At 48.8% G+C, this 10,293-nt stretch overlaps 1 long non-coding RNA gene and 1 pseudogene across 1 annotated transcript; one reads left to right on the top strand and one right to left on the bottom strand.

The window, feature by feature from the left end:
* Positions 1–1,183: 1,183 nt before the first annotated feature.
* LOC108584122 lies at positions 1,184–3,806 on the bottom strand (annotated as a pseudogene).
* A 613-nt stretch (positions 3,807–4,419) lies between these two features.
* On the top strand, positions 4,420–7,676 carry LOC116275406. Its single transcript, XR_004184508.1, has 3 exons — positions 4,420–4,715; positions 5,084–5,157; positions 7,591–7,676. It is a non-coding gene; the product is annotated as an uncharacterized LOC116275406 (long non-coding RNA).
* Positions 7,677–10,293: the final 2,617 nt, after the last annotated feature.

Below are 10,293 nucleotides of genomic sequence, written 5' to 3'. Positions count from 1 at the left end.
CTGAGTTTATTTCTAGGCAGCTGGTGAGCAGGGCTACAAGCCTGCCCCACTGGGAAAGCAAGCAGGGCTTTCAGGTTTCACGCATCCCCCCCTGCCACATCCCCGCTTGCCACATCCCCGCCTGCCACATCCCTGCCTGCCACGGATTCTGTGCTATGTCTGCACTCCTGGTTCACCCCCTGCCCCGGGATTCTGCCGGGGAAGCTTCACATTTAGTTGAAATTGTTACAAAATTCAGCTGGAAGTTTCCTTCTCCCCGTGGTCATTCCCCAGTTCCACTGGCAGCTCTTCCTAAGGATCCCTGTGAGACAAAGTCAGAAATGACTTCCCTGGAAACCAAGAGTGCCCCCAGGGCTCTTCCTGCTGCTTCCTCTACCCCGATATTTTGCTCAGCTCTCTAAATCTGTTACAGCTCCAAATAAGTTCTAATCCTTCTCCTGCGATCTGGTCCTTCAGGTTCCCCAGTAAGGATTTGTTCAGGAATGGACATTCCCCTCTCACACTTCAGGCGCTCACGGTTTTTTGACTGTCTTATGGAGCCTGCAGAGGCAGTCTACTTCTTTCAAAGGGTCTGTGGATTCTCCTGGCTTTCCCGCTATGTTCCTGCAGTATTTCTTGGAGTAAAAGTTCACAACGTGAGTCTCCACATGCTGCTCTGTTTGTCCAAATGGGAGCTGCAAGTTAGTCCTGCCTCCTATCTGCCATTTTTTTTTTCATGTTCTTTGGTTTTCTTTTTAATTATCTTTAGTCTTGCGATCACCCATAATTTTAAAATTTGGGTATATCTACACTACTTTAATCCTTTTAAGTTGGCAAAACACCATTCCCAATCACAAATACACAGTTCTACAGTTTTATGTTTCTGAATGGCTGTTTAAAGACAATCCTAAGTTATAACTTAGCTTGACATAGACTGTAAACAATTCGAGAGTGAAGTTTAACTTGCTACTATTTTAAAAGCATGTGACCTTATAGATTTATGAGATGTGAGAAGTGTTGAATAATCTTTAATATTACACATAAACCATACTAAAATGCTTTTCAGTAAGTAAAAGGAACCATTTTAAATACAGGGAATTATAATTAGATTGGCATCGTTAAGGCCAAAACTCTAAACATTGCTACCTTATTTATCTTCAACCCTTGCCTTTAAGAGGCAAATGAACACAAAATACAGGTGAATCTTGCTGGGTTCTGAGACAGTGAAGGAATTTCCCCAGTATTTAAATATATTCACATGACCAGCTATAGAAATCTAAATATAAAACCAATCTCCAGTAAGTTTTAAGATGGCACTCACTATCTTTGTGAAAAGTTGAACATTACTAACAAAGTCTAATCATATCTTTAGAAGGGGTAAAGTGATAGCATTTACTGAATTGGAATTACTATTAAAATTCAAAAACTGAACATATTCGTTTAACCACAAGCCAATCTTAGTTTTAAATCAGGACTGCCCAACAAAATATTCTGTCAGTCATTCATGATCTGAATTCTGGTGTATGAGATCTATTAAAGTATGGTACACATAAAAAAGTCATGAGGCATTTGTTTTATAATAAAGAAGGCAGTGGCCAATTATTACTCATTAGTAGCTTTTTTGAGATAAGCTATCAAGTCTGCCCTTTCTTCCTTCTTCTTAATGCCAACAAAGATCATTTTTGTTCCAGGGATGTACTTCTTGGGATTCTCCAAATACTCCATCAGTGTATCCTCTCCCCAGGTGATGCCTTTGTTCTTATTGGTGGCTGTGTAAGAGTATCCAGGGGCCTGACCTGTCTTCCGCTCGAAGAGACCATGGAGATTTGGCCCAGTCTTGTGCTTGCCTCCCTTTTCAACAGTGTGGCACTAGGAACACTTCATAATAAAAATCTTCTTGCCTTTCTCAACATCACCCATATTTAATTCTCTTTTCAGTCACTGGCACAACGAAGATTCCCGCTCCAAAGCAGGACGTCCCCACTCTCTCCCATGTATTTTTTAAAATGACTTGAAGTTTATTCTCTTGACTTTGAAATGCACAACACCCTCTCATTAGCTGCATCCTGAACTGGGCAGCAGATGTCAAGGAAACCCACACACCTGCCCGAAACTTTGCACCCCTCATAGTCCGCACACCACCCTAACCACCTCCTGCCCTCCCCCGGATCCTGTTGTTCCAGCTCCCCCATGCACAGGTGGTGCGGTGTCAGTCTCTCTGGACCTGGCTGGTCTTGCTGATTCTCCTGTTCCAACTTCTGATCTCCACAGGCCAATGCTTCATGTTCCTGGGCCCTGATGTCCAGAGGAAGCCCATCCAAACACCCTGTGAGCCCACTCGCTGGTGAGGCAGCCTTCTGTGCTCTGGCGCCTTCCTAAAGCACAGGGAGGTCTGCGTTCTGGAAATGTTCAAGATCGTGTCAATCACAGCAATGATACAGACAGCAGATGAGGCTCCCAGGGGGCTGGCAGGGTTCAGATCAGATGACTGAAGAAACAGAGAAGCCTGCATCCATTCTGACGGAACAGTGAGACTCTGTACTGGAAGGAGTGGTTCGATCAGCACCTGTGTCTATCCAGGGCTGTGCTTGGGATGCCACCTGCAAACCATCGGGTCCTGACACCCACAGGGAAGGCTGCATCCCCAGCCGAGAGGGGACGTGTTCTTCTGAGCTGAGCCCTCCCTCCCATGTGAGGACTGCTTTCTCTGAGATCTTTAGTTTTCTGCACCAGGGATCTGTGTGCTGTGTGTAAAATCTGCCTCAGCACAGCCCATCCTCCCTGCACCTCCTACCCCGCCAGCTGACTAGGGTCGCCTGCCCCTCCTTGCCTTGAACCAGAATTATTTCTCTGGTTCCTTCCATTGGGGTAGACTATGTCAGAGGGAAGACCTGGGGCTCAAGGGCTGCTGTTCAGATTCTTTTGTCCCATGGGGTGCTCCATTGACATGGTGTCCCCCACTTCAAACACTGCAGACGGCTGTGAAAGGGAAGAGAGGAGAGACCAAAAGTCCTGCTTCTCTCCCTGCACTCAGGGTGTCCTGGGGGCTCTCCTGTGGGTTCAGAGAGGAGCCCTGGAGCAGACTCTGGGAGCTCCCGTGGGGATGCCGGGGGCCGACCCTCTCAAGGAGCTGCCGTCATCTTCCCTCAGGTTTGGTGATTACCAGATGTAATCAGATGGAATCGCTCTGACAGAGCGGATCCTTGTTTTCAGTGCTCGTGGGCAGCCTGTGTCCACCTGTGTCAGATGGGAGGGGCGGAGGGGGTACAAGGGACTGTGTCTGCTGCCCTACCATGGTCCAGACAAGCCACACAGTGGGCTGAGGCGGAAACTGCCGAATTCATGAAACTTTCAAAATCCAGTCTCACTCCCTTGGCTCCAGTTCATGAATACAAACCATGCATCCAACCAAGGACCATTATCCAAATCTACAAGAAACTCAAACAACTCAATGGCAAAAAACAAGTAATCAGATTTAAAAATGGGCAAATGATCTGAATAAACATTTCTCAAAAGAAGACATACAAATGGCCAACAGGTGTATGAAAAAATGCTCGACACTAATCATCAGGGAATCGCAAATCAAAATCACAATGCGATACCAACACAGCCCCCGCCAGTAGGATGGCTGTTATCACAAAGACAAAAAGTAACACATGCTGGTGAGGACGTGGAGAAAAGAGAACTCCTAGACAATGCTGGTGGGAATGTAGATTAGCACAGCCTCTATGGAGAACAATGTGGAAATTTTTCAAAAAACTATAAATAGAGTCACAATATGATCCAGCAATCCCACTGCTGGGATGTATCCAAAAAAAAAAAAAAAAAAAAAATGGAAATCAGTACATTAAGGAGATACCTTATCCCCATGTTTATTTCAGCATGATTCACAGTAGCCAAGATATGGAATCAACCCAGGTGTCCATCCACAGACTATTGGATAAAGAAAATGTGGTACAGATACAAATTAGAATACTACTCAGCCATGAAAAACGTTCAAATCCTGTCATTCATGGCAGCGTACATGGAACTGGGGGACATTATGTTAAATGAAATATGCCAAGAACAGAAAGAAAAATATTGGATGTTCTCATTCATATGTGGAAGCTAAAAGAAATTTGATCTCATGGAAGCAGAGTAGAATGGTGGCTACCAGGCCTGGGAAGGATGGGGGAGAGTGAGAGGGTGGTTAACTGATACAAAATCACAGCTAGACAGGAGGAATTATTTTTAGTGTCCATAGCACTGCAGGGGTCTACAGTTAACAATATTTTCAAGCAGCTAGAAGAAAGGATTTTCAATGTTCTCAACATGAGGCACTCATCAATGCTTGAGGTGGTGGGTATGCTAATTACCCTGATTTCATCACAGTACACTCTAAGTGTCAGCACATCACAATTACTGTGTGCCATTTAAATGAAAAGAGCCACCGTGCTGGACACTAGGGGAAGAGTGATGTCCCAGTGTGAGATGGGAATGAAGGACAGAGTTAAGAAAACAGAACGGGCCACTCTAAACAGTTCCGAGGCCAGGGCACTTTCCACACCAGCAAAGAGCGGGGAAGGGAGGTGACAATGGGCAGGGCCCCAGACTACACTCCTGGGAGGGGTGGACGCCAAGACTGGCCTGCTCTTCCTGATCACTGAGCTGCAGCCTCCAGTGTCCTTCCTGAGGGGAAGAGAGGGAGAGAGGGGCCTCTCAGATTCAGATGGGGAGGATTTGGAGCAGGCAGCTAGGTACTGCAGGCCAAATACAGACGCAGCTCAGCCCCCTGCCTGCCTTACTCCCCATCTGCAGCGTCCCTGCTGGTCCTTAGCAGCCTTCAGTCTCTGCTTAATCTGATTCCTCCTCCTGTCTCTCCCTCCATCCTCCTCTCTCTTCTCTCCTCCGCTGCCTGCTCTCTTCTTTAGCTTTGGGGGATGTTTTTAAAACTCACCCTGATCCTTATATTGAAGCCCAGGGACTTTTAGTCCTGGCTGCTCATTGGAATCCCCCAGAAAGTTCTATGACCTCCTAAATCCAGATCCCACTTTCAGAAACTGATTTAATTGATCTGATCCCAGCTAAGAGCCTGATGCAGGTGCTTTTTGTTTTGATTCACCAGTGACCCTAATTTGAAGCTGATGTTACGAATTCCTGATGGAGTGAGACATTTGGGGTCTGTCCTTGGGACCGTAGGTGAGTCTGCCTCAAACGTGCATTAGCTGTTCCTGTATAGGAGGGTTCTGCAGAAGGCCTCACAGTGTCTCACTGCCTGGAGCGCTAGAACTCGGCCCAGTTCCCAGCTAAGAAGTAGGAGCTCCATGTACCTCCTTTCCTGCCTGGGCCTCTGTGGGGGACTCCTCTGATCCCCCTGGTAGCCGGCCTTGATTTACCTTGGATTCTCTGTGGGTGGCTCTGCCTCCTCCCTGTCTGTGTCTTTGGGCGGTGTGACTTCCAGGACTATGTGACCTCCTGGGTCTTGCTACCCCATGGACATTTCCTTGGACACCTCAGCCTCAAGGAAGGGCTGTGCCTCACCAGGCTCCCGCTGTTACCCTGTTCCTCTCTGCTCTCATGTTCTACACAAGCCAATCCCACATCTGGGATGCCAGGCGGGGATGTGAGTAGATGGCAGGTACAGCGGGCAGCGGACCAGCAGATCTGGGTTCCAACATGAAAACAACTCACTTTTAACATAATCTTTTCTTAAAGGCCCCAAACACATCTGCAGGCCAGTTAAGGGTTGCTGGCCACAAGTATGCAACTTGCCTTAGCCCTTCCCTTCCTCAGTCTTGTGAGTTCAACCCATTTGTCCAGCACCGACTGTAAACCAGCCATGTTGTGGGCTCTTGGGGTAAAGGTGGGACTCAGCAAAGGCTCTGCTCTCCTGGACCCTACAGACAACAAACAAAAAGCAACAGGAACGGATGCCAACGCTGTGCACAGGGAGGGGACCTGATGGGGGTGAGGGTGGGGCTTAAGGGAAGGCACCTCTGAGCTGTCTTTGGGTTGAAATTGAAATTAGAGGAGGGAGGAAATGGGAGAATAAAAAGTGCAAAGGCCCTGGGGCCACCTTAGCAGCCCTTGGAGAACAGCGGCCAGGCCCTGGCCAAGGAGCCCTGAGCCCAGGTGGGGTCTCAGCCTTCAGGGTGGCAAAGAGACCTGGGGGCTACCCCTGCAGACCACGCATGCCTGGGAAAACTTCTGGGGTTTATTTCTGGGGCAAGCTGAAGCCAGCGAAGGGTCTGGGTGGAGGAACAACCCCCTGACTGTGTTTTAAAGGCTCACAGCCAAAGAACACTGGGACAGAGCAGCCTGGTGGTCAAGGCCGGGCCGAGGTGGCTTGGGCTGGGACAGCTGCACGGGGGAAAGGATGGCACAGGGGGCACTTGGAAGCAGCCACGTGGGGGATGAGGAGAACCAAGGGACTGAGGATGACTCCGTGTCCTGGCCTGAAAAATTGGGTAGACAGACTGTGAGGCCATTTGCTTGCCAGAGGGCGCAGTAGGGTGTGGAGAGGAGGGCATTGGCTGCTTTCAGCTGAGTGTCTTCTCATGTCCCATGCAGGTGCAGGAAGCACAGGGGAGGGGCCAGGGCCAGGCAAGGGCTGGTGAGTGAGCCTCAGCTGCAGGACTGGACAGAGTCACCTGGGGGAGAGGTGGGGGATGAGGGTGCCTGGAAGCCAATAGGAGACACTGTTCCAGAGGTGAACGCTCCATCACCATTGAGGCCAGCAGAGAAGTGAGCATGGGGGTCCTGGCATGCTGACCTGGACTTCCTAACTGTGGGGTACTGCCCACAGGGCCAGAGGGAAACATTTAGGGGCCCTAACCACACACAGGACCTTACGACACTCTCCCACATGTAACTCTAATATTTATATCTATATTTTGCAACAAGACAAATTTTAAACTATGGTTTAAAAAATCCCCCTGAATTTGCTGATTGCAAACTTCTTGGCAAGTCTGTCCAGACTGAACTTTTCTGCATCTTCCTCTGCTGCTGCTGTTTTGCCCGCTTTTCAAGTGCTTAGGACACGTACCCAGCCATTAATCAGATTAGAGTGGCTGCTTCTAAATTAGTCCCTTGGCCACGACCACCTCTCTCTGTAATAGAATTGTCTCAAGTGCCTTAGATGGCATCCTTAGCCCAGAGCATTAAGTCTTGGTGGCATCACAGGCCTTGGCCACCCACCTAGGGCACAGCTCCCTTGACTGATCCTTCTCCACCCCCTAGGCACCTGGACTCAGGCCATAGAGGGCCACTCACCATCACCTGGCTACTCCTGCATTCTCCATGTCTCTGCTCCAGTGTCTGGGTGTCTGGGCAGACTTCCTGGTTCATAGATGGAGCCTTCTTGCTGTGTCCTCATGGGGCGGAAGGGACAAGGCAGCTCGCTAGGGCCTCTTTTGTAGGGGCACTAATCTCACCATGAGGCCCCACCCTCGCAACCTCATCACCTCCCAAGGACCCCACCTCCTAACACCCTTACCTTGTGGGTAAGGTTTCAGCCTAGAAATTTGGGATGCTTGAACATTTTGCCTGGAGCATTAACCACGTATCTTCCCTGTGTTTGCCAAGGATGTGTCCTGAGACTTTAATCAGCCCTAAAATTCTCCCTCCCTCTAGAGAGTGACCTGAGCAGTGCATCCGGCAGCAGCCCAGCCCTCAGCTGTTCATCCTCCAGCAGCGCAGCCCTGCCCACCCTCGGGAGGAGGAGGGGCCCGGCGCTGTCACCTGCGGCCTTCTCTGTGCCACAGCCGAGCTCTGCATCCCTGCAATGCTCCACAGCTGCACGGCTGCTCAGTCACTTTGCACAGTGGCTCCTAAACCCCATTTGCAATTGTCCCTCTGAGACCCTCACAGCAGCTGGGGCCCCCTCTTCAGGCCATGGGTCCCTTCTTCAAGATCAAAACGAGAACAAGTCGTCTCTTCCTTTTTTCCCTCCAAGCCTGGGGAGGCAGCAGCTTTGTCTCTGGTCCCCAGTTAAGGACCTTCTACCTACGGATTCCCTACATCAGTTCCTCATGGGAATTCTCCGTTCCGGTGGCTTCCGTGGCTTCTTTCTCTTCCCAGACCCTGACAGATGACCACGCGTGTCTTGCTGAAGCCACAGGTAGATGAAGACTTTGGCAGAAACGGCCGCTGTTCTTCTTGCTTCCCAAAGGGCAGAGATACCTCGAGTCACAGGAGGATGAGGAAGCCTCTTCTCTCACCCCGACTGCATCTGCCGGGAGCTGGTGACTGAGGGAGGCTGGTTTGCTCTAACCCCTCAACACTGATGAGTGGAAAGGGCCAAGGAACCAACCCCCTCAAACTGCCTGGTTGCCAAGAGGTCTCCCAGGCAGGGGACAGGTTCAGTCCTGCCAGCAGCTGCGCGGGCGCGGGGTCGCTGGAGAGGTCTCCATGCAGCAGTATCTCCACGCCACGGCAGGGGGCGCTGTTCCCGCGCGAGAGGACGCTCCTGGTGCCCAGAGCCTTTGCTCCCGGGACGGGGGCTGCTTCGGAGCACAATTTGCTCCTTTGAAAAGGGATTTAGAACAGGAATTCCCTCAGACTTGTTAACAGTAGAAGCCGTGTGAGCGGAAGAGCATCTTCAGGGAAAACGTGTGAGAAATGGGGGAGAGGAAACCTGACTCCAAATAAACCAAGAACAGGGCAGAAGTTAAGGAGCTCACAAAAACGGTGAGAGGGGAGCGAGTTGCCAGTTCATACAAATAAAGAGATCAGCAGAGTCCGCCGCCGTCTGGTTGTGAAGAAGTCTAAAAACCGACCTGTGGATTCGGAAATTCGGGGCCCTCGTGGAGCCACTCCTTTCAGTAGAACAGTCAGTGCAGAAACCAGATTTATACACACAGGTATATACATGGATAAACACATCTATACACACTCTAGTTTTCTATTTATGTTTTAAAATTTAACTTTTTATTTCGATATTTAAAGAGTACACACAAATGTAGAAAGGACTGTATAATGAACTCCCACGTACCATGTACCACCTGATGAATAATTAGGTGGCTCATGACTAATAACTATTGACTCGTTACTCAACTTGTTTCATTAGTTTCTGCCTCTCCCCATTCTCTATCTCTCTTTCTGTTTGGATTAGAGTATTTTCGGGCCATCCCAAAATATATAATTGTATGTAACTGCTGTGTCTCCAATGGATAAGGGCGTTTTAAGAGCAGCAGAGGGAGAGAGTTGGGACAGTACCCAGAGCCACAGGGAGAGCTGTGTCCTGGAGCAGCACCTCTGGCTGCTCAGCTAGTTTAGAAGCATGATCAAATATGTGACATGAGAAGCAACATTTACCTTTCTACAACATGGCTTCAAGGATAGATTGGTTTAACCAAGCCTCCTCTACTTTTCCAAATGATAAGAGACGCACACTGATAGGAAATGAGACAGGAAATGGTGCCCCCAGCTAACGTGTGGGTTGGGTGAGATGCTTCATTTAACTTGCTCAACATGGTGCCTTCTCAGGATGTGACAGGACTTCATGTTGGGGTTTAAGAACATGGACTTCTTGGGTCTGTTGGTTGTATGTTCTTGGGAAAGTTACTTATGCCTCAATTTCACCTGCAAATTGGGGTTAATAATGCTTAAGCTCGCAAGGTTCTTCCAAGGATAACACAAGAGGGTGCATGTAAAGAGGTGGGTGCAGCACCTGCCGTGTAAGAACTGCCCAGCCTACATCAGCTGTGATGATGATGGGTGAAGACACCCCCTTGTGAACTGCTGTGTTCTGTAAGGCCCCCCAGAAGCACCTTGTACGTAATTATCACACAGAAGGCCTTTTCCTCCACTTTCACCCTACGCAGAAATAATATATAAGGCCCAGACTTAAAATGTAGGCTGTCATTTTTTCTCCTACTTGAAAATAATAAAGAGAAACATTTCTTCTTTCTTTTTATTTCTAGTGGACCTATATATGTGTAAGAATGGTTTATTACTCTCAATCTTCTAAGTTAATTTCAGGGGAAAATAGTAATTCCTTCAAGACTCTAGAGTTTCTTTTAGCCAATTAGACATCGCGATGACCCATCTAAGAGAGTATGAATAGGCTGCTTATGAAATTTATTCTGCCACCCAAAGATGATAAACTTAAAGAAGTCCCTTACCCAGACACAGCATAATAAAACCGCTGAAAACCAAACAGGAAGAAATCTTAAAATCAGCCAGAGGAATCAGCAGGGAGCAAAAGTCCAAAGGAGTGTGGACTCACCTTCAGGAGGAGCCCTGGAGGCCTCAAAGCAGCAGAGCAGGCCCAGAGCATGGAGGAAAAGAGCTATGCACCTTGAACTTTCTATCCAGCCAAAGTGTCTTTCGGCA

Source organism: Papio anubis, chromosome 6 (genome assembly GCF_008728515.1).
Source record: "Papio anubis isolate 15944 chromosome 6, Panubis1.0, whole genome shotgun sequence".
Taxonomy (NCBI): domain Eukaryota; kingdom Metazoa; phylum Chordata; class Mammalia; order Primates; family Cercopithecidae; genus Papio; species Papio anubis.
This window is presented reverse-complemented; position numbering and strand designations above follow the sequence as displayed.